Genomic DNA, 24,277 nt, shown 5'->3' on the forward strand with positions numbered 1-24,277 from the left:
GTATAAATGAATTTCATGATTGCTTTTTCTAGTTGTATGAAGAAAGTCATTGGGATTTTAGATGGGATTGTGTTAAATCTGTATAATGCTTTTGGTAGTATGCCCATTTTGAAAATACTAATTCTGCCTATCTAGGAACATGGGAGGTTCTTCCATCTTGTGAGGTTTTTTCCAATTTCTTTCTTTAGTTTTGTAGTTTTCTTTTTTTTATTTTATTTTTTAAAATTTTTTATTCTAATTTGTTAGATATGACAGCAGAATGCATTATAATTCATATTACACAAAAAAGCACAATTTTTCATATCTCTGGTTGTACACAAAGTATATTCACACCATTTTTTTTCAAGCATTTCTGGGCATCCACCTATCTCTGCACCTTTGTTTTGTTTTTTTTTTTATGTCTTCTGTAACCCATTGATCATTCAGTAACATATTGTTCATTTTCCATGTGATGTAGGATTTTTCCTTCCTTCTTTTATCATTTATTTCCAGTTTCATTCCATTATGATCAGATAAAATGCATGGTATTATCTCCACCCCTTTATATTTACTGAGGGTTGCCCTATGGCATAATATATGGTCTATTTTTGAGAAGGATCCATGTGCTGCTGAGAAAAAAGTATATCCATTTGATGATGGTTGATATATTCTATATATGTCAGTTAAGTCTAGGTTATTGATTGTGGTATTGAGTTCTATAGTTTCTTTATTCAACTTTTGTTTGGAGGATCTGTCCAATGGTGAGAGAGGTGTGTTGAAGTCACCCATAATTATTGTGTTGTGGTCTATTTGATTCTTGAACTTGAGGAGAATTTGTTTTATGAATGTCGCAGCACCATTATTTGGTGCATTAATATTGATAATTGTTATGTCTTGTTGGTGAATGGTTCCTTTTAACAGTATATAATGTCCTTCCTTATCCCTTTTGATTAACTTAGTCTTGAAGTCGATTTTATTCGATATGAGGATGGCCACCCCTGCTTGCTTACGAGGACCGTGTGCGTGGTATATTTTTTGCCATCCTTTCACCTTCAGCCTGTGTATGTCTATTCCAATCAGATGTGTCCCCTGGAGGCAGCATATTGTTGGATTTGTTTTTTTAATCCATGATACCAGCCTATGTCGCTTTATTGGAGAGTTTAAGCCATTAACATTTAGAGTTACTATTGATATATGGTTTGTACTTCCAGCCATGTTTGATTATTTATCCTTTTTTAAAAAAAATTTAGTTTGTTTCTCCATGATTATCTTTCCCCTTGCCCTCTGTCTTTACCGAGGCACATCCCACTGATGGTTTTGGTTATTGTTTTTCATTTCTTCCTCGTGTAGTGTTTTGCTCAAAATGCTTTGCAATGCTGGTTTTCTGGCTGCAAATTCTTTTAACTTTTGTTTATCATGAAAGATTTTTATTTCGTTTTCATACCTGAAGCTTAACTTTGCTGGATACAGAATTCTTGGTTGGCATCCATTGTCTTTCAGTGTTTGAAATACATTGTTCCATGACCTTCTTGCTTTCAGCGTCTGTGATGAAAAATCCTTTGTTAACCTTATGGGTTTACCCCTGAATGTAATCTGCCTCCTTTCTCTTGTAGCTTTTAATATTTTCTCTTTGTTCTGTATATTGGATATCTTCATAACAATGTGTCTTGGCATTGGTCTACTGTGATTTTGTGTGCTCGGTGTCCTGTATGCATCTTCAATTTGTATATCTGTTTCCTTTTTTATTTCTGGAAGGTTTTCTGTAATTATTTCATTCAGCAGGTTACTCATTCCCTTGGTTTGAATCTCTGTACCTTCTTCTATCCCGATGACTCGTAAATTTGGTTTTTTTATGTTATCCCATAACTCTTGGATGTTTTTCTCATGATTTTTTACCAGCCTTTCTGAGTTGGCTAGACTTTTTTCAAGATGATATATTTTGTCTTCATTATCTGACGTTCTGCTCCATTCTGTTAGTGATACTCTCAATTGAGTTTTTAATTTGGTTTATCGTTTCCTTCATTTCTAGAATTATTGTTTGATTATTTTTTATAATCTCTATCTCCTGATAAAGATGCTTAACTTCTTCTTCTTTTATCTGTTTATGTAATTCATTCTCAATGTGTTCTTTTGCTGCTTGAATTTGCTGTCTCATATCCTCTTTAAGGTTCCATTCCATCTGTCTAAGGTGTTCCTTGAGTTCTTTATATGACCATTTTTCTGATGACTCTAGGTCCTCCTGAATATTTAGGCTGTCCTGCATTGTTGGTACTCCTTTTCTTCCTTGCTTTTTAATGCTGCTCATGTTACTTCTTGTTCTGTTTGACTGCTGAGTTACTGTTTACTCCTATAGATTTATTTGATGCTGTAGCCGCAGGTTTCAATGAAGTTATCTCCTCCACCGCAGTCTGGTGACATCAGTTCTCTGCCATGTTGGTATCTCTTGCAAATGGCGACAGTTCGTTTCCCTTTGCCGGGTGACCAATGCAATGGGTGGGTCCTTACTGTCTCTCCCAAGCCCCGTTTCAAACCTGTAGCCACTACCTATGAAGGCTCGGTTGGCATTTACCTCCGTAGGATCAGAAGGGCTGACTAGTTGTTTCAGCCGGATGGATTAGTGCTGAGTCACAGCTGTTTGTCTGTGGGAAGCAGGCAAACGGGAGCTTGAATTCAGCCAATCCGGGCTCAGTGTGTGTTCTGAGAGGCCCAGACTGTTCGCCCCAGATCCACGTCAGCTCAGCATTGCCTAGTGATCCTGAGCAAACAGAATTTAGATTGTTTACGACTCCCTATGCCCGCACAGCTGAAGAGGTCAGAGACTTGACCTCTCCGCGCCTGCCGCCATGTTGGAATATCAGTTTTGTAGTTTTCATTGTAGAGGACTTTCACTTCTTCTGTTAGATTTGTTACATTGATTACCAAGTCCCCTCCACCCACTCCTAGGCTATTGTGAATGGGGTAGTTTCCTAATTTCTCTTTCAGTGGATTCATCACTGATGCATAGAAATGCATTTGATTTATGGGTATTGATTTTATATCCTGCTACTTTACTAAATTCATTTATTAGTTTTAGAAGTTTTCTGGTGGAATTTTTTGGATCTTCTAAATATAGAATCATGTCATTGGCAAATAGTGATAGTTTGAATTCTTCTTTACATATTTGTATCCCTTTAATTTCTTTCTTCTAATTGCTCTGGTTAGAGTTTCAAGGACGATGTTGAATAAAAGTGGTGAAAGAGGACATCCTTGTCTTGTTCCAGTGTTTAGAGAGAATGCTTTCAATTTTTCTCTGTTTAGAATTATGCTGGCCTTGGATTTAGCATATATAGCTTTTATGATGTTGAGGTGTATGTTCCTACTATCCCTAGTTTTTCTAGTGTTTTGAACATTAAGGGGTGCAGTATTTTTTAAAATGCTTTTTCTGCATCTATTGAGATAATCATATGGTTCTTGTTTTTAATTCTATTGATAAGATGAATTGTGTTTATTGATTTCCATATGTTGAACCAACCCTGCATTACTGGAATGAACTCCACTTGATTGTGGTGCACTATCTTTTCAGTATGTTTTTGTATGTGATTTGCCAGAATTGTAATGAGAATTTTTGCATCTATGTTCATCAGGGATTCTGAAGTTTTCTTTCCTTTATGTGCCTTTGTCTGGTTTTGGTATCAGGGTGATATTAGCCTCATAGAATGAATTTGGAAGTGTTTCCTCCTCAACTATTTCATGGAATACTTTGAGAAGTATTGGTGTTAATTCTTCTAAAGGTCTTACAGTAATTGATTGAGAATCCATTGGGTCCTGGGCTTTTCTTGGTTGGTAGGATTTTTATGGCATTTTCTATTTTATTACTTGAAATTGATCTGTTTAAATTGGGTAGGTCTTTCAGTTTGGGTAGGTCATATGTCTCTAGAAATTTGTTGATGTCTTTGATATTTTCTATTTGCTGTATAGATTTTCAAAATAGGTTCTAATTATCTTCTTATTCAGATGTGTTCATTGTGATCTTTCCTTAGACAGGGTCTCAATGAGTTGCTTAGTGCCTCACTTTTGCTGAGGATGGCTTTGAACTTGCCATACTCCTGCCTCAGCTCCAGAGCCTCTGGGATTACAGGCATGCGTCACTGAGCCTGGCTATATAACCATTTTTAAGTATGCTATTTCGCTAGGTGAAAAAATAGATTATGTGAGACTCAATGGCACAAGTCTATAATTCCAGCAACTCAAGAGGGTAAGGCAGGAAGATCATAAGTTCAAAGCCAGCCTCAGCAACTCAGAGAGACCTTATATCGAAATAAAATAAAACAGCTGGGAATGTATCTCAGTGGTGCTAGAGTGCTTACCTAGCAAACCTGAGACCCTGACTTCAATCCTCAGTGCTGGAAAAAAAAAGAGTTATTATAATGAGTTTATTTAATATGATCCTATTTTGAAGAGGATCTAAATGTGAATGTGACTTGTGTGAATGTCCATGTGTCTTCTTACAAAAAGATTTAGGAGAAAATATATATAAAAGGTATTGCTAGTAGTCAGTGAGATTTAACTATATTTGGTATATTTGGATAAATAGAAAAAAATAATAGTTTAAACGAGAAAATAATATATAACTGCAATGTAACAGAGACAGTCATGAGTGAATGAGTAGTTCCAGCTCAGATTTGTGAGAGAAGGCTTCATGGACAAGGTGTCCTTGGCTTGGGAGAGGATAATCAGAGTTGTTTGTTTTCCTGTTTTTGCCCAGCTTGGATCTCCTCTTCCATGTAGAAATAAGAAACTTTATGATGAAGGTCTAGGCCATTTCCATAAGCCTTTCAGCCTGTTTGCTTGCTGGTCATAAAATATTCATGCCAATTAATTTTAAACCAGATGACAGGAAGTGGACTTTAGAGCTGCCCAAAGCTCACTCCACCACAGCTTCGATCAGTGTCCAGCACAGTCACTTTTCCACTCTTTTGCTCATCCCTTGACAGTTGGGATTTCATCCTCATTTGCAGTGGCGGTGACATTCCTGGGTGTTAGATTACCAGCCCTTTCCATTTCCTTGGTTACTATCTTGGATCTTTGAACAAAGAATCACTTTCAGTTCACATTTTTCTAAACTTGGTTTTAGAAATTATGCAGCTTCTTACCCAAGGGCCCTTGGCGGGGGGGGGGGTGGTCTTAAATAAGTACTGATACAATCTAGTCACTTTTTGGAGAAGCTGACAGTGTAACAGAACTGGATGACCCTGCCTTGATTTGGAAATAAAACTTAATTAGTGGTCAGATGCTAAAGAAATGCAGATTTGGAATTTGAGGACTGGCATGAGCGCTGGGTTAACAGGGCAAGTCCTGGTTCCTTCTGTAAGGAGCTGTGTGACTTTGGACATATCATAAGGTGCTTTTGTTATTTCAGCTTTAAAATATGACAAAATGAGGTTCTGAGGTCACAGTACAGTGAGGGAACTTACACCGGCCTCCCCCCAAAATGTAATGGGGGCACTGAGAGGGGGTGGTGGGCAAAGTGGATGAGCATTTTAAATGTCAAGAGTTATCTATTATAATAAGAATTAGAAAAAGGTATATAGACAGCACCTCAAACCTGTGACTTCATGGATATTTGTATGTAGAATGGTTATAAGTATAAACTGAGTTGTTAACATCCCCTTTGTATCTACGGAATCCATTTTCAGTTGCAAGACTACCTTTCACTAGGCGCGGGCGGTGGGGGGCACAGAAAAGGAGCTGTAGAAATTTTTTTAAAATAATAAAATCCCTTAAAAATAAAGTTAAACAAGAATATATGAATTGCTTTGGAAAAGTTAATGATAGTAGAAGCAACCCATGGATATGGTAAAAAATGTGATGTTGGTGCCCAAATTACTGCATCAAGCCTTGGATGGATCACTAAGCCTTATCGAGCTACAGTTTTCTCAGCTGTAAAAATCTCCCAGGGTGTTTATGAGGATCATGAGATAATGTCTGCAGATATTATCAGCTCAATAGCTGTCACTTAGTAGGGATTCAAATGTATGAGTTTCCTTTTCTTTCCGTAGCCTCTTTTTTTTTTTTTAAGTTAAAATAATATCTGTGATAGGCTGGTCAGTTTTCTTATTTTCCAGATGAGGTAGCACCTCCCAACTGGGGAAGGACAGTCAAAGGGCTGAGGTTGCCTGCTCTTCACTCGGCCAGGCTCAGGTGTAGCCAGTGAGGGCAGAGATCAGACCTCAGACCCAAAGAGCTTGGGGAAACTGACCAAGCTGAGAGAACGAAATAAAGCAACCAAGGCAACAATCCTGCTCTACCACCAGGGGCCAGAGAGGGAAAATCATAATCTGCTGGGCACTGAGTACTTTTAAATTGTATGGATTTGTATAGCCCCTGCTCTGAAAAGAGCTGAACTCCATGTATACAAGAAAATAAGTTTGGAAAAGTATCCCAGAATGTTGGAAGGAAGTATGTTGAGGTTGCAGCCCTTTTCTTTGCTCTATTTCTTCTGGTTTCTTAGTGGCCTTTCACAGATTAACATCTATGAAAAATAAACATAAGTGCCCAAATGATGGGAAGGCTGAATTTTCTGTCCTGGGAGTTGGGCACCATTGGCATCCGGGCTTGCAACATAACTATTAATTACCATGCTTAATTTTTTATGATCACACTTCATTTTCTGAATAGTTCCCTTGCAACCCATGACCATTGGCAATTTCCTCTGCTCTATGGGATCATGGAGAGTTGGTAGCCAACATTAGGTATAAAATCAGTGATGCATTTTAGTCCAGAGGACTCAAGGGATTAATTGTGATTGTCTTCTTGTTTTGCAGATGGAAATTTTGAGAATCAGAGAGGGCTGGTGATCTCTCAGACGCTTGGTCATTAGGTAAGTGATGATAAAAGACAGTCTGAAATAAAATATGCATCTAAGCTCTATGACCTAACCTCCACCAGACCCAGTAGCTCCTGTTTTGTGACTTTTCTATTTTGCACAATTCAAGTAAGGAATAAGATGAGCTGGTTTGAGGCCTTTGCAACATCGTGTGAACTTGTTTCTGGTTGTTCCCTTCGTGGAGTTGGAATGAATGTTCAAGTCGAGTTTGTGAAGACCTCCTAGGCATTGCCTGGCATGTAATGGGACTTTTCCTGGGAATGGTAGACCCATTAGATTCTGGCCTGCACTGTGGCTGGTGTGACACTCACTGACTGTCCCTGCAATAGACCTGAGTGTTTGATGAATGTAGCACTGATCCAAGGGGTCAGAGGGTGTTGACCTCAGCCCCACAATGACCCGCTCTGTGACCTTCAGTACACAACTTCATGCAAGGTTGCCTTCATTTTGCCTGCCTTCTTCCCAACTGTTTTACTACAGAAAATTTGGTGCTAGTCTCTGTTCCAGGTACTGGAGATGACAAGCTAAATACAGCATAGATTTTGCCCTTGAGGAGCTCACGGCCCAATGGCCCCTTTCCTTGATAGTTTCTCATCATGAGAATTTCTCACATCTGCTTTGGAGTTTGTAGTTGGTGGAGTGTTTTGTGACCTTCACAAAACTATGTAAGATAGAAAGAAGTTGTGACTTCCATCCACAGAGGAGAGACCCGCGGCTCAGGTTGGCCAAGGACTCAGAGCTGGACTCCAGATCCTTGCTAACTTCAAGGTTGGTTTCTAATCCCAGCAAAAGGTTCCCCCTGACAGTTTTAGCATGTGTGTGGGTATTGCTGTGCCCTAACCCTCGGCAGCAGGGATGAGGTTGGGGAGACAGGCTCTTGGGTGGAGCGCACGTTGATGTGGGAATAATTTTCTGCAAGTCGTTCTTTCCCTGTCTAGCTGATAGGTGCAGAAGCAATGCTTTGCCTCCCTGGCAATAAAAGCAGCCATCGGCTCTGGGTGAGCTGGTAACCAGAGGGAAATCTGCCCAGGGCCAGGGTTGCCTCCTCCAAGTGACTGGAACTTAACATATCAGAGAGAATCTGGCAAGGTCGGGGGGATACAGCCCCCTTCTTGTGCGGTGACCCTGCCCTGCTGAAGGCTGCTGCTTCCCACCAAAGCTTAATGATCCTGGACTAAAGAAAGCTGGTAGCTTCTGCCTTTGCAGAGCTGCCTTGCCTCAGGCGCAGCGTGGAGACTGATAGGGATCAGAGGCTGTGCTGTTTGTTTATGTGGAGGACAACTCCTTGTGGAGGAAGTTCTTGGATTGCCTCAAAGTCTGGAATTTCAAAGGGTGCAGAACTAACCTCTGGGACTAGACCTGCTACAGTTTGTGTGTGTGCAGGGAATGGTGGCATCCTTGAGGTAGATATGCCTGGAGTGTGGGAATGTAAAGGATGGCAGGATTTGTGGGCAATGTGTGAATTTGTCGGGATGGGGTGTGTGTGTGTGTGTGTGTGTGTGTGTGTGTGTGTGTGTGTGTGTATGTGTGAGAGAGAGAGAGAGAGAGAGAGAGAGAGAGAGAGAGAGAGAGAGATCCCTAGGAAGCAATTCTTATGGGAAAAAAATAAAACTTGCTAGTATTATTTTTCAGCAGGACCCCAAAATGGGCTTTAAATAAGTCTCATTAAACTCTTTCATGACTAGGGGAGGCTGGCCCTTCTTTCACTCTGGCTGGGATCACCCAGTTCTCCCTGGCCATCTTCTTTGGGGTCAGATAACAATGCCGGTTATTTGTTTTCATCTCTCCAAAGCCCTTCCCCCTCCCTGCCCTCCACAGCCCCCACTCCCACCCCAGTGCTGTGTGATCTCTCCGCCTGCCTCGCCTGGACCTCAACAGGGACAGGGGCTGGTGTTGGAACTGACAGATAATAGCTGCTGGAGTGCCCTGTGTCTCTCATTGTCCCAGCAGGGAACTTTAAGGTCTTTGTGCAGGAGGTACACTGAGCTGGGAGTTCCGGGGCACCTTCCTTTCCCTGAGGGTCACTTATGGCTGCAGATGCTCGGCAGGACTGTGTGTGTGCAAACCCTTCCCTTCAAGGGTTCGGTTTCCTCTTGTCCGACATGGGAAGAGGTGAAGTCCTGTTGAAAGGCAGGTTTCACCCTAGACTGCAAGCAATCTGCCAGGTCTCCTGAGCAGAGCCGTTTCCCAGAGTGATTATCTTTCCTGAGCTGAGAGCCAGGTGCTCTGCAACAGGAAGCCAGGCAGGCTTAGCAACAGACTTATCAGGCTACGCTACAAGAATGTTCCTTCGTGTAAACAGGTCTGGGTCTGTACAGTTCTGTTCCTCTCTCTGCATTGGCTCAGCTCTGAGGCTGGTGCATCGTGATTCGCAGGGCTCCTTCGCAGTGGTAAAGCACTCCCTGAGGTGTGCGGCTCTTCTGCATCATTCTTGTTCCTCCCCACACAGAGCTGCAGGTGGCTGAGCGTGTAGGAAGGACAACCAGTGTTTGTGGTCACCACAAAGAAGCCACTGGTTCAGGGTGGGCGGCGGACAATTGTCCCCCTGGGGTGCTCATGACTTGTATAATATAGCAGGCCTTCATCTGAGTCCTAGTTTGGCCTTTATTGAACCAATTGACTCAACATTTTTCTCCCGTCATTGCAACCTATTGTTGAAGATGTGTCATGCGTACTGCTGTCTAGTCAAGGGTGAGTGGGAATTCACCATCATCCTGCGTCCATTCTACTTGCCAAATTACCTGTCTCAGAGTTGCTGCAGCTGCCTAAGGGATGAGGTGTCTTTCCTGAATTCACAGAGGCAATAAAGGGATTAGTGGGGGCCATGACTCTTTCAGCCTCAGTTTCTTCATTTCTTAGGTAATAGGTTGTAGGATCGATTAATGATAATCCACAACACATAGGAAAAGACTGATACACAGCAGGAGTAATCATAGTAGTAATGATGACAGTAATGATAATGCATTATTTTGTGGTACTGTATATTTCTTAAGGTTCTTTTATATTTGATTCTCTCAGCAACCCTGTGTTAAAGGCAGGATTGGGATTACTCTCTCAATTAGACAGATGAGGAAATTGGGGAAAAGAGAAATGTGATGTGACTTGTCTACTGCCAGCTCAGAAGGCCTGGTCTGGAGTCAGCATAAGCCATCATGGCCACAGTGTGGGCTTGGGGAAATGCTGGCTTGGGGATGCCTGGTAGAACCAGAGCATCCAGCCTGGTTGGAGCAGGAAGTACTTCCTCCCCAGACCCTTCTGCCTTTTATCCACCTTGGTCCTGAAGAGCCTGCTGTTTGGAACATTCTGCTTGGTTCTTGTCAGCAACTGCACCCTAGTGGTCATTCTCAAGTTATCGTGGCTACAGTCTTTGGCTCGAATTGGCTCTAAACCAGAAAAGCCACCTGGGCATCAATCCTGTCACATGCCCCAGGTGAACTCGTTGCCTGACTTCAAAACTTCCTAGACAGATTCTCGAGGGGTGGGAGAAAGCAGCCACCCAATATCTGCCTTCTATGTGCTCTTAGTCACTGATCAAAAATGCTCATTCAAACACTCTGATCAATAGACATTTAGTAAGCAACTGCATGTGCAAGGTACTCTGGGGATAGGTATATATTTTTTTCTAACTTGTATCTTTTTCACAATAACTAAGTTTCAAAGAAGTTAGTTAACATGCCCAAGATTACATAATGATTTAGTAAAAATGCTGGGATTTGAACCCAGATTCTAGGGCTAGAAAGCTTACACTTTGATTTAAATAAAGCATGTAGCACAGAGTGGCTAGCAAGAAATAGTGGTCATTTATTAGTGAGAGTTCTTTTTAAAAATAATCATTAACAAAGCACTCACCATACTACATTCTAATTGTTGGTTCTTTGTGGTTCTCTTCCACTGGACCATGCAGTTCCTGAGGGTAGAAACTGGCAGATCCAGCCCCTAGCAATGTATATGGTTTATAGCAACTGATCAATAAATTTTTGAATGGTTAACAATATTAATAATGAGTGAACTATTGACTGCATGCTAGGCATAGTGCTAAGTGCTTTATGTATAGTTCGGGGTCTCTTAACTTTGGGATTCTGAGAACTATTCTGAGAACTGTGAGGTTAGGGAATTTCATCATTTTGTGAACATCATCAGATATATTTACACAAACCAGGTGATCTCAGTCAATCAAGGGACACAGTAATCATGAGATGCATAAAGCTGCTGCTGGCATGACACAGCATGTTGTTTTATGGTAAACTGATCTCTTGTAAGTATTACATTCTAAAATCATGTTAAAATACAGTATAGTAATTACATAAACCAGTAACATCATTGCTTATTATCATGATAAAATATCATGTGCTCTACATACTTGTATGTGCTGCACTTCTATATGACTGGCGGTGAAGTATAGATTTTTCTATACCAACGTCATCATAAATATGTGGGTAATGCATCATGCTATGATGTGATAATATTTATGTCAGTAGGCTGTAATAACTTTTTATTTTCTATGTGACCACTGTCTTATGTAGTCTGTCATTGATAAAAAAAAAATCCTTATGTGATGCATGATTATATTATTTTGCTTAATTTTTACAGCAACCCTATAGGATACTAAAGAAAAGGTGTTGGAAGATTTTTGAGTCACTTTACCAGGTTGCATGGCTGGCTGAAGTGGCAGGACTAGGAGGGGATCTGGGCTAACTGATATAAGATTTGGTGCTCAGTGGATATCCTGTGTCGTTCAAATGCACTAGTCTCCCCAATTGTCCCCATGTACTTCATAGCCACAGCTGATTCTCATGGCTCCTTCCGTAAATTCCTGTGAAGCTGTCACTCAAATGCAGGGCCTGCTAATCTTGAGCTGTATGAGGTTTCCATGGAGAAGAGATAAAGCTAGTGAAGGCTGGAGATTCATAATCATATATGAAAAACAGAATGAAAATCCACTAACAAAACTAATGGGAAAGGGGTGTCTTTCCCTGGTAGTAGATTCGATTTGTAAGATACAAGTGGGGGCAAGGTCAACGTCAAGAGGCACAATCTTTTGAGTTCTGTGAACAGTGGGGAAGTATTTCAGCAGCATTCTCTGGTGTAACTTTTGGTTTGGCAAGTCCACCACAGCAAACTCATTGGTGGGTGAGACTGAATGAAAGGGAAAGAACAGTCTTGGTGCATTGCTCTCAGGGGAGGGCCTTTACTTCTAGTACCTTCCCACTGGACCTCATGGACCAATGACTTGTTTCATCATGTGGAGCTTCATCTTATGCAAGCCTAAGAAATGGTACTCTAGTTTCCATGCCACAAATAATTGACCCCTTGTGACTTTGTCCAAAAGGTAGCAGGAGCATATGCTTTCTGTGAAAGTAAAGCAGCAGACAGGTAGATCCAGCTGGGAAAGAGAGGGGCTAGGAGTGGCTCTGGGGGCTACCTAGACAGAACAAGGATTCCGATGGAATTTCTGACAGGCCAGAGCTCATGTTGCATGATTCCAGGCAACATGCTGAATCCTGGGGACAGCAGTGAGGAGCGCTGGTGCCACCGTCTATAAGCACAAGCACCTATCTTGTGAGGCTGCAAATGAGCACTCCTGCCAAAGGGAAAGGTAAGAAGAGTAACTTTCTGACAGTCTATCAGTTGGAGCCTCATAGGCATGTCTTCAGGTAGAATCAGGGCTTTGCTGTTTTGGAGGCTAGTCCTGTGCGCCCAGGGCGGGTGATGTTGCTAGGTCTTGAAGTTGGACCTGGAAGGTACTTACTCTTTTCTGTACTCCAATGGCTTTTGAACTATGCTCTGCAGAGCCCAGGGGGTTTAGGGAATCCTCTCTGGGACTTCCATATGAGATAAGCAGACAATTCTCTGTTGACTCCTGTCCCTCCAGTCTGTGGCTCCTCTTCTGTTTGCAAACTGGGCTTCCTTGCTGCCAAGGCAAAGGTTCAGCCAGGATGCACCCCAGGGCCCTGCTGTTTGCAGCTGATGTTCATTTTCACTGCAGTGTCTGATCTGATTGGTCACTGCCTGTGCCTATCAGTTGTTAAATATTTTGAATTTTACTATTCCCTGCAAGCCTTCCTTTGTGCAACAGAGGGATGGCCCTGTACTAGCTGCATCCTAAAGTAGTACCATCTGCAAGGGTCCAACCTTGAAGCCACTGCTGCACAGAGCAATGGTCGCATTATCTTTGAGAAGTGCTTATCAGTCCATCTTGGGGCCACAAAGTCACTGTTCATGTGGAGGTGGTGACTTGTCTATTCCATCCCTCCCCCTATTAAAGCAAAAGCTGGATTTGGTTGCAGTGGCAGATCTGGGAACCTGAATCGGTCTTTGCTCTCTCAGCCCCTGCATGTCTCTTTAGCAAGCAGGTAGCACCACGGTTTATCACCTGCATGTGAACTTGACTCCCAGACTCACTCGGCTGTGATGTTGAGAACAAACAGTCTTCTCAAATGAGCAGGAAATGCCAGCTTCTCTGGCAGAATTCTACACTGGCATCTCCCACTCTGTCAAGGAAGGAAGGAAGGAAGGAAGGAAGGAAGGAAGGAAGGAAGGAAGGAAGGAAGGAAGAGGGAGGGCAAAAGGAATAGCAGAGGAGATGTTATATAAAGGAAAGTATATGCACTTGTCACTCAGGCAGGCCAGGATTTATGTCCAAGCTTTGTTCCTCATTAAGCCATTTGACCCTAGAGAATTGGTTCAATCTCTTGGTCTTAGTTTCTTGGTCTATAAAATGGGAATGATGATAAAATGGCATTTATTATTTACCATGTACCTGGCAGAATTTTAAGCATTTAGATGATAATCTCTACATTTAGATAATAATCTCTACTAGATAGCATTATTCTCTCTTCATCCTACAGATTGGGAAATTGAGGAACAGAATGACTGATTTTTCTAGGTTAACATAAATGGTAGAACAGACCTCAAATCTAGATGGTTTGGCCAAAAAGACCACACTCCAAACCTCTGTACTTCTCCAGCTCTATCTTGGTGCTGTGTAAGGACTGAGTAGTCCCTCAGGCACATGTCTGGGTCAGTGACTAGAGCTAAGCACACATTCCCTATAGCTGATTCTGTCTGCTTGTTGTGCATTTGGCAGAAATAGAAAAAAAAATCTTATTCACTGAGTGTGTTCTATGTGTTTGCACCTATCATCTCTTTTAAATGGCAGTTTTCCTTTTTAGTTTTGGGAGAGGAGAATGGGATAAGCAGCCTTCTGAGTAGTGAGCTCCCCATCAATGAAATGCTCTAAACAGGAATAGGATGGCCACTTGTCCAGGTTGTAGCAGGGATTTGGGCATTGGATTGTTAGATCATCTCCTGAATTCCACGATGCTCTTCAGTGCTCAATGCAGGATGCAAGCACTACCAAGATCCCACGAGGCCCCACAACAGTAAAAACAGAGGATGGGAGAAGACCCTTGAACTAATTCTGATGTTTCAGTGTTCTCTAGAAATACTGCACTGATTTCTGAGAGAGTAACAGAGGCCAGCGAAGCAGTTTCTGTCTGTGGCTACAATCTGTATAACTGTCTGCCAAGAAACCTAGCTACCGGTCTACATTCTGCAATGAGTTTGCTGTGTTATTTTGAAAATCATTTAACCTCTCTGTACCTTTTATCCAAAAGAAATGACAGTACCCTCAAAGAGTCACCGTGTCTACAATACTTACACATGAGTTGAAAGCATCTTGCCAGTGAGTGTCCTTAACATGTATTTCTTCTCATCCTGCTGACACCTTTGCTCCATAATGATTCCTAAAAGTGAGCTGTGGATAAAGGCTAACTATCTCTCTTAGGGTTACAGGGGGAGAGGAGGAGTGATTGAAATGAGAGGAATGGAGCCAACCTAGCCTTTATAGACTGGAGAGCCTCCAAGTCTAAAGCAAAACCTCACCTCTGACATAGGCAAAGGAGAAAGAAGGATAAGAACTTTGAGTTTCCTTGCTGCCAAGTTAAAAAGAGAAGACTAATGGACTATATGTTTATCTCATTGGCTAATGGTGAGTCTTCATTGAAGAGTAAGTAAGCACAGATGACAAGCTATTAGCTAGGCAGAGAGGGGATAGCTTGTGCAGGAATGCAAATACATAATGTATTAGGTGGAGTTCTCCAGGGCCAGACTTTGGGACAGAGATTTGCATGCAGAAAGTTAATCAGTATGCGCTCTTAGGACCAACACCTATAAGGGGGCAAGGGAAGCAGGATTGGGTGGAGGGAAGAGTTGAGCTATAGTAGAGTCACAACAAGGACTTCCGCTGGCCCTGCTGGATCACTGGAGCTAGGATGACCCTTCACAAACCCCACACTAAGTCAAGGGCAGTTGGCTTTACTGCCCACTGCAGTGACAACTGTACACTGCCGCCAGGTGACAGCTCTCTTGGACTAAGGGTCATTCCTGGAGAGGGACTCTATTGAGAGCGGTCAGCAGCCAACAGCAATAGCCCCCAAACTGGAGGAGTGAGTGCCTGACTCCCCAAGGGGGAACCCGGCTGTAACATGACAGCATCCATCTCACATGGCCCACAGGCTGCCGGTCTTTCCCTCCTCCCCACTGCAGATACCGCCAATTAAAACAGCCTCTTTACCTTTGCATCCAGAAGAGGTCTTGGAACATTTTCAAATGCAAGGCTCCAAATAAATGTTACCAATCAGCTGAAATTCACTTGTGATAAGGAACCCATTTGCTACTTTACCCTCTACATCTGTAGGAGACATTTATTAATGGTGTAATAATAGGTCTTCAGTGTTATGATTGAGCTTTCAAGATCGAACAGCTGGTAGACCTTAGAGAATTTCCCTGGTGCGTCTACTGGAAGAAGCTATTTTCTTATATTTTCCCTTATTATGCCCTCTGACCATTTTGAGCACTAGCTTGTTTTCTTCTGTCTCTACTAAGTGCTGTTTCCCCTTGATTTATTTCTTTTTTTCCTTCTTTTCTTTTCAACATACGCTCTCTTGTCATCACACTCTCATGTCAATCATCAACAATCCTGTGATAAACCTGTCCATCTGAGTAGCTTCTGTAGCCTCCCTAACAATACATTACATCCACTTTAGCTGAAGAAGAAACTGAGACTCAGAGAGGATATCTCATCTTTGCTTCTTTTAAAAGACAAAGACAGCTTTATCTTTGGTCTATGGGTCCCTGAGTTTGTGTGCTTTTTTCTCTACCTTTGAGATGTGTGTGTTTGTTGGGGGTGGGGGTGATCTTGATGGATCTCCTTATTGAATTTTGCCTGGCTTGGATTCCTACAAGCTCCTCTTGTGAATCCATCAGGTCATTGTGAATCACTGCAGAGTGCTCTCCCTGCCCAGGGAGGTTACAGAGTTCTGGGCACAGCCTGGACCCTGAGCCTACAGTGTTCTGTTTCATTCAATTCTGGAGATATTCCAATGAAGGGAGGCTTTAGGATCACAGGCTCACTGTCAGGAACAGTGCACTGGGACTAACACAGAAGCCAAATAATGGTCTGGTTATGGCTCTTGATAAATGAGACTGTGGTCAGATCAGCTGGCCAACTACCAAAAGCTTCGCAGCATCTCTGGCGGGGGGGGGGGGGGGGCTATTAGGGTCTCTGGGCAGAATGCCTATGCTCTGATCTGTCATCCTCCTCCCAGAGAGATATTTTAGGTAAAAGAAGGTCTCTTGCCTTTGCCAAGGGAAGGTTCCATCAAACCCAAGATTAGTTAGGCTGTTGTTGAGGAGGACCCACTGAAGCCCCAGTTCTGTGCCAGATATTAAGCTAAACGCTTTGGGACACACACACAAATCAGTGTCCCTACCCCCCTCACAATTTGGGCCTGTGTCTTTGTTGTGTGTGTGTGTGTGTGTGTGTGTGTGTGTGTGTGTGTGTACCCTTTAACTAGCAGACATGGGCCCCACAGGTCTGTAATGTGTTACTTTTGGGCTCTCACGTCATGGTCTAAAGCGCCGGATGCAGAATCAACAAACTGACCATGAGATCATTGGAGAAATATTTATTAGACATTGGTGATCTACAGAACATACTTCCTTAAGGAATACATGAAATCCTTGTTGGATAATCTGGGGCCAAATGGGTCCAGGGGTTCCGTCTGACCTGCTTTCTCACTGGACACCCAAGAGGAACAAGTTACACACTTAATAACCTCCTTCCAGCCATGACTTGGGGAGAACTGTTTATTTTCTGGCACCTCACTTCTGCACCATCTTCCTTCCTCATGGTAGAGCCAAAATTTTCCAGAAGAAGAGGCAGTTGAGTGGACGGGGTTTGGCCCCATGTGCTGGCTTTTGACCCTTCCTTGACTACTTTTCTGAGTTGTAAAGCATGGTGATCATCCTTTCCTTGCTGGCATCCTCTGAGAATTGCACATGAGGATACATATGGAATTCCACTACTGAACAGCCATGGGCCAGCATAAGGATTTGTGGTTCTGGATTCTGTCTTTCTTCTATCAGTTTTTGTTTCCTGGTCTGGGCTCCTTCACCATAAGCTCCCTTCCCAAATTCAGAAATATATTTTGTCTATGCACATAGCTTTTCCAACCAGCTATTTGTAAACATCTTCACCATTACCCTTCCCAATGAACTTGTTTTAGTTATCTATGTGTCTGTCTTCCTTTCTAAACACCAATATATTTTAAAATCTTGGTTCATTTCTATCCCCCATATACAACAGATGTTCCATAATTGTTTGAATAAATAAATGAAGATGAAGGGGAATAAGCAATATGGGCACTGCTGCATATCTTCTCTGGGTATGGAAAGCCACATACAATCCTCACAGCAGCTCTGGGAGGTTGGTGTTATGCCCACTTCTGCAAAAAGGAAACTGAGATCCAGGGAGGTGGAGTCACATACCCAAGAGCACCTACCTAGTAACTAGAAGAGAAAGGAAGAACAGACTCAGGCCTCTGGACTCAAAAGCTAGGGCCCATTTTCTATGCTGGGCTCTCTCTACCCCTCTCCTCTGTTCACATTATTATCACACAAAACAACATTAATACAACAATAACGGGAAAGGAAATAAAATTACCTTCCATCTCACTACTTTTAGCAAGTCAGCTGTTTCCATTTTTTTCCACATTCCCTACAGTCTCTTTCTTGCATATTTTTTACAGCAGCATTATTGAGATATAATTCACATGCCATAAAATTCACCCTTTTAAAGAATACAATTCCCTGTTTTGTAGAATAATTACAGAGTTGTGCAACCATCACCACTATCTAATTTTAGAACATTTCATCACCCCTCAAAGAAACTCCATCCTCACTAGCAATTGCTCCCCATTCTTTGCTCCCCCCAGCTCTGGCTACCACTAACCTACTTTCTCTATGGACTTGGCTATTCTGAACATCTTATATAACTGGAATCATACAAGATGTTGTCTTTATTCTGGTTTCTTTCTTTTAGCATAATGGTTTCAAGGTTTGTTCATACTATAGCATGAATAAGTATTTTTTTCCTCTTTCTCTCTCTTATATACACAACCTGCATTTTTTTAAACTGTCTATCAGTTGGTGATGGACATTTGGGTTGTTTCCATTTTTTGACTACTACAAGTAATGCTGTCACAAACACTTTTGTATAATTTTTGTGTGCATATATTTTCGACTCTTTTGGATATAGGTCTAAGAGTGATATTGCTAGGTCACGTGGTAACTCTGTGATTAACATTTTCAGGAGCAGGCATCCTGTTTTCAAAGGTAGCTGGTACCACACTATAGAGTCCCACTGGAAATTTATGAATTTTCCAAATTCTTTTACATTATTTATTTCCAAAATTCTAAAAAAAAAAATTCTGTAGTTATGTATGGACAGCATGCCTTTATTTTGTTTGTTTATTTTTATGTGGTGCTTAGGATCAAGCCCAGTGCCGCACACATGCTAGGCAAGCAAGCATTTTGCCACTGAGCTACAGCCTTAGTCCTCCAAAATTTTTTATTATGTCTTCTTTTAGACACCCCTGTGGGTTTGAGATGGCATCTCATTGTAGCTTTAATTTGGATTTCCCTAATGACTCATAATGTTCAGCATCTTTACATGATTATTGTCAATTTAAAAAATCTCTTTGAAGAAATAGCTATTTAAATTCTTTGCCCATTTCTTCATTGAGTTGTCTTTTTATTGATGAGTTATAAGGGTTCCTTATATATTCTTGATACAAGTTACTTATCAATGATTTGCAAATATTTTCTCTCATTCTGTCTTTCTACTTTCTTGATAATGTCCTTTGTAATACAAAAGTTTTTTTTTTTTTTATTTTAATGAAGTCCATTTTTTTATCTATTTTTTTTTCTTTTGTCACTTAAGCTTTTGGTGTCATGTCTAAGAAGCCATTGCTTAATCTAAAGGCATGAAGATTTATGCCTGTTTTTCTCTAAGAGTTTTATAGTTTTAGTTCTTACATGTAGGTCTTTGATTCACTTTAAACTAATCTTTTTATCTTGCATGGTGTTCTCAATTCAACCTTATCCTTTTGTATTTCAATATCCAGTTATTCTAGAATTATTTTTTCAAAATATTTTCTTTCCCACTGAATTGTTTTGGTACTCCTGCGCAAAATCAATTGACCATAAATATGGAAGTTTATTTCTGGATTTTTCAATTCTATTCCATTGATATGTATGTATGAATATGTGTATACACATACACCACACACACACACACACACACACACACACACGCACGCACATGGATATCCTTTTGATTACTCCTTCATAGTAGTTTATAAACTATTAAGTATAGAAATGTAGATTTTCCAAACTTCTTTTCAATATTTTTTAGTTTATGTATCCTGTGCATTTCTGTATAAATTTTAGTATCCCATTGTCAATTTCTATTTGTAAAAATCCAGGGGGATTTTGATGAGAAATGTATTGAATCTGCTAGTCAATATCGCCATCTATACAATATTAAGTCTTCCAGTACATGATCTATGATTATGGCATAACTTTTCATTTATTTAAAAATTTCAAAATTTCTTTTGATGGTGTTTTATAATATTCAGAATGCAAGGATAGTACTTTTTTGGGTAAGTTATTCTAAAGTATTTTGTTCTTTTTGGATGCTATTATAGATAGAACTGTTTTCTTGGTTGTATTTTTGGATTGGTTATTGCTAGTGGATAAAACTATAATTATTGATCTTATATCCTGCAACCTTGTTCAACTTGCTTATTAATTCATAGTAGTTTTTAAATAGATTTCTTAAGATTTTTTGGATGTATAAGATCTTATTGTCTATGAGTAGAGAGAGTTTCATTTCTTCTTTCCCCTAATCTGAATGTTTTCATTTATTTTTCTTAGCTAAATTCTCTTAGACGTTTCAGTCCAATATTGAATAGAAGTGATGAGAGCAGACACCTCATTTCTAATTTTTAGGGGAAAGTTCTCAGTCTTTGACAATTAAGTATAATGTTATTTGGGATTTTTTTTCAAAGAGGACTTTTATCAAGTTGAGGATTACTTCCTTTCATAGTTTTGTTGAGTTGTGTGTGTGTGTGTGTGTGTGTGTGTATGTGTGTGTTATGAAGGAGGGTTGGATTTTGTTAGTTTTCTGCGTCTATTGACTTGATCATGTATGTCATTTTTGTCCTTTGTTGTGTTAATATGCTGTATTACATTGATTGGTTTTTGTTTGTTAAACCAACCTTACAGATCTTGATACATCGTAACTTGGTGATGGTGTATAATCCTACATGTTGCTGTTTCAGCTCAGTAGTATTTTGTTGAGAATTTTTCTGTCTATATTTATGGGGGACATTTTTCTATAATTTTTAAAAAATGATATCCAGGTCTGATTTTGGTATCAGAATCATAAAATGAACTGGGAAGTGTTCCTCCCTCTTCTATTTCTTACACAATTTTATAAAGGATTAGTGTTAATCTTGCCTCTTTTTTATAAACTTTAAAAAGTCCTGATGAGCATAAAGCTTATGACAGTTACAGTTATGTCTTTTCCCTTGTTCACATCAGAAAAAGAATCTATGAACCCTAGAAACTTGGTAGTGGATTGAAACTTGAAAATTTCCCTGTGGGGGACAGTGAATTTCTTGACACTATGCTAGAATAGGCACTGAACACTGAGGACCAAGGGTGGATAGAACAGGTACAATTTTTAACATTTTAAACATTTGAACACAAATGCCTAGATGGATGCTCCTTTGAAGCAAAACTTTCTCCTCCATAACAGATAATAGATTGGCCTCTCCACCTCATGCTGAACAAGACCAATGCTCATACCATTATCTCCCCTGGAATCCATCCTTGTCCTTCTAGAACACCAAAATATCCACCAGTATTAATAGCTCGGCATCCAGGAGGTTAACAAAAGAGTCCAGTGTTTGTTTTTGTTGTTTTTTAATATGTGAAATTGCGTAAAGAATATCCCTGGCTGAAATTGCTTTGCAGCAGAGAAACAAAGAGTCTGAGATATCATCCTGAAATGCAGCAATTTCACTACAGTACAGATAATGATGTCAATCCTGAACACTTCTAAACGAGAGAGGCTTAGAATTGTGGCCATCCACTCATTCATACAGTGACTTCATTAGTTAATTCTGCAATTATATATTAAGCCTCTTTCCTGTGCCAGGTCCTTTACTGGAGTGTCTGGTCACACAGAAAGGAATCCATCTGGCTTGCTGCCCCAGAGGGGCACTCAGTCTTATGGGGGGCATATTGGACTCTATTCATTGACTCACAAGCTTGAACATGGCTATAACACAGGCATGTAAGGGAAGTCACAGGAATGTGGCAGTAGGAGGGATCAAGGATGAACAATGTCAGAAGAAAGTGGTCTACACAGAGTCTTAAAGGATGCAGAGGAGTTTGCCTACTGGACTATGGAACAGGGCCATGGGGCACAAGCAGAGCCAGGAAGGCAATAAGAGTGGAGTCTATCTGCATATTCAAAGACATTCACAAGAGCTTAGAGGAACTTCTGGAAGGTGATATGGAGAGGCCCAGTGGGCAGGTCTTAAAGGACCTGTGTACTTTGTGAAGGAGTCTGCACTTTCCCCTGGGACATTAAAGATTTTAAGGATTTGAGACTTTGTCTCAACAGGAGTCCAGTGGTATCAAAGCAGAACTAAAATAAGATCTGATAACAAAGGCCAGGTCTAGACTTTGGAGAATCTTACTTGGATGGAATGTGGATCTCCTGGTGCCCTGTCATTGAGCACTGCCCACCCCATGGCCTTCATCTTCCCTTCCATTGCCCTAGAAAGGCCATCCCAGGTCACCAGGAGGTAGGACTTAAAAAGGTTTAATTCCAGCAGAGTATAGAGATGCATGCTTATAATCTCAGTGACTGGGGAGCTGAGGCAGGAGGAGTTTTTGACAAGTCTCAACAACTTAGTGAGGCCCTGTCTCAAAATAAAAAATGGAAAAGGGCTGGGAATGTAGCTCAGTGGTAGAGCTTCCCTGAGTTTGAACCCAATACAAAAAAAAAAAAAAATTTAATTCTGATCTCAACTATTATTTACAAGCTGGGGCCGATAATACTGAGCCCCACTTTTCTCATTGGTAAAATAGGGACATTACATTAATGCTGCTTCCTAGATTTTTGTGACAGTGAAATGAAAAAGGGCTCTCCATATTTTTAAAGAAATCCCTACCAATTGGACTGGAACATGAGTCCTAGTCTGTAATGGATGTGAGACCATCAATGCTGAGAACTAGTCACCCACTGGCTGCTTAATCCTGGACAAGTCATTTAACATTTAACTCTCTGAGTCTCAGTGTCCTCCTCTGTGGGATAAAAACTCCCTTTGCAGGTTGCAGAGGGTAGTAAGCATGAATGATCCCAGGCATGTCCCTGGTATTGAGAAAGTTCTTTAGAATCTGTGTGTGAACAAGGAAGCCCTGCTTTTTTCAACTGTGGGGCGTCTGGAGGGCTGGGCTGTGTCCCCTTCATCTCTCTATAAGCAGAGCCTATTGCCACGCTTAACCTGTGAAGACAGTTCAGTGTTTCTGCAGTTGAATTTATTTCCAGCTCCCAACCCTTTACTCATTCCACATTTCTGTCTAGTTGCTAAAATAATTGACTTTGACCTTTTAGAAATCTAAATAAATCAATAGAGAAAGAAGATTTCAAATCATTGCATTTTATATACCTTATTTTATCCAGTGGACCATTTGGGGCTTCCCTAAGGGAGTGGGCAGGGCCCATGGCTTCAGCAACCACTAACCCAGCCTGGCTGTCCCAGTTTCTCCAGCAGAACAGCAGTGCCACATCTCTTGTGCATTGGGGAGTTAGAGTTTAGCCTGGGAGAGATGTGTTCTTAATGATGCTTTTATACCCAGGGGCATCCCAAGAAGAGAGCTTTGGGAAGGTGAAGTGGGGCAGGAGGCTGCGGGAGTCACAGGCCAGAGGGTAAAATGTGAAGAGATGGGACTCACACCCTGGAACTTGACTCTAGGGAGGGCGTGTGTTTTTGCAGCAGCCCTAAAGACAGTTTTAGTACAGAGTGTGACCTAAACTTGCTTTCTTCCTCAGTCTGGTTTCCATACCTGCCACCCACTGCTTCTTGTATTTCCACCCAAATGAAAGAAGCAAGCTAAAGTACTCACAGGCCCAAAGCCAGGCCCTGGAGCTACAGTGCACTCCTTGCCTAGTCTCCCACCAGTGTCACCTACTGAAGACAAGACTTTGGAATGAGTGAGCCATGGCTGGCCCCTGGAGCTGGTCCCTGTGGGAAAAGAGCCACAGAGAGATGAAGAAAGGTCTTTGGGAGCCCTTTGGAGGCTACAGTGAACTCTGACTTAGGGAAGAGAGAGGTAGAAGGAAAGAGCTTTGAAAGCTGCAAGAGATCCGTGTCTTAGTCTGTTTGTGCTATTATAACAAAACGCCTGAGAGCGGATAATTTATAGAAAGTAGAAATTTATTTCTCATGATTCTGGAGGCTGAGAAGTCCAAGACGCAGGGGTCAGTATGTTAGGTGTCTGCTGAGGGCTGCTCTTTGCTTCCAAGGTGGTACCTTGTTACTGGATCCTCTAAGGTGAATGGATGTTGTGTCCTCACATAATAGGAGGGAAGAAAGGCAAAAGAGTCTAGGTAATTTCCTCCTTTTATAAGGTGCCCATCCATTCATGAGGGCAGAACCCTCATGAATAAATCACTTCCCCAAAGCCACACCTCTTAGGATTGTTGCATTGGGGATTAAGTTTTGACATGAATTTTGAAGGGACTCAACTATTCAAACCATAGAAAGTGGGTATTTGAGGTGCATGTTGAAGGGTGAAAAGTGATTTTCCAGACATAAAAGGAATTGGAGAGTATTCCAGGCACAAGGAAAGTCCGCCCAGGTCTCATACCCGGAAGGCTCCAGAGTTTTGAAGAAATGGGATAAAATTCAGTGGAGCAAAAACAATAAATGTTGGGGCAGGAATGGGGACGGTGGGGGGGACATGAAATTTTTCCTGGTTAGGAAAAGCCTGTAGGAGGGTGAACTCCATCCT

At 41.3% G+C, this 24,277-nt stretch overlaps 1 protein-coding gene across 1 annotated transcript in view; it reads left to right on the forward strand.

Annotated features, from left to right (window-relative positions):
- Nucleotides 1–24,277, forward strand: part of TENM4 (teneurin transmembrane protein 4) — a 710,670-nt gene that overhangs the window by 138,200 nt on the left and 548,193 nt on the right. The window contains exon 2 of the mRNA XM_081282209.1: nucleotides 6,783–6,838. The gene's annotated coding sequence lies outside the window, so the exon portion shown is untranslated. The remainder of the gene's footprint in view (nucleotides 1–6,782; nucleotides 6,839–24,277) is intronic.

This window comes from Spermophilus citellus (assembly GCF_964194105.1).
Source record: "Spermophilus citellus genome assembly, chromosome: 2".
NCBI lineage: Eukaryota > Metazoa > Chordata > Mammalia > Rodentia > Sciuridae > Spermophilus > Spermophilus citellus.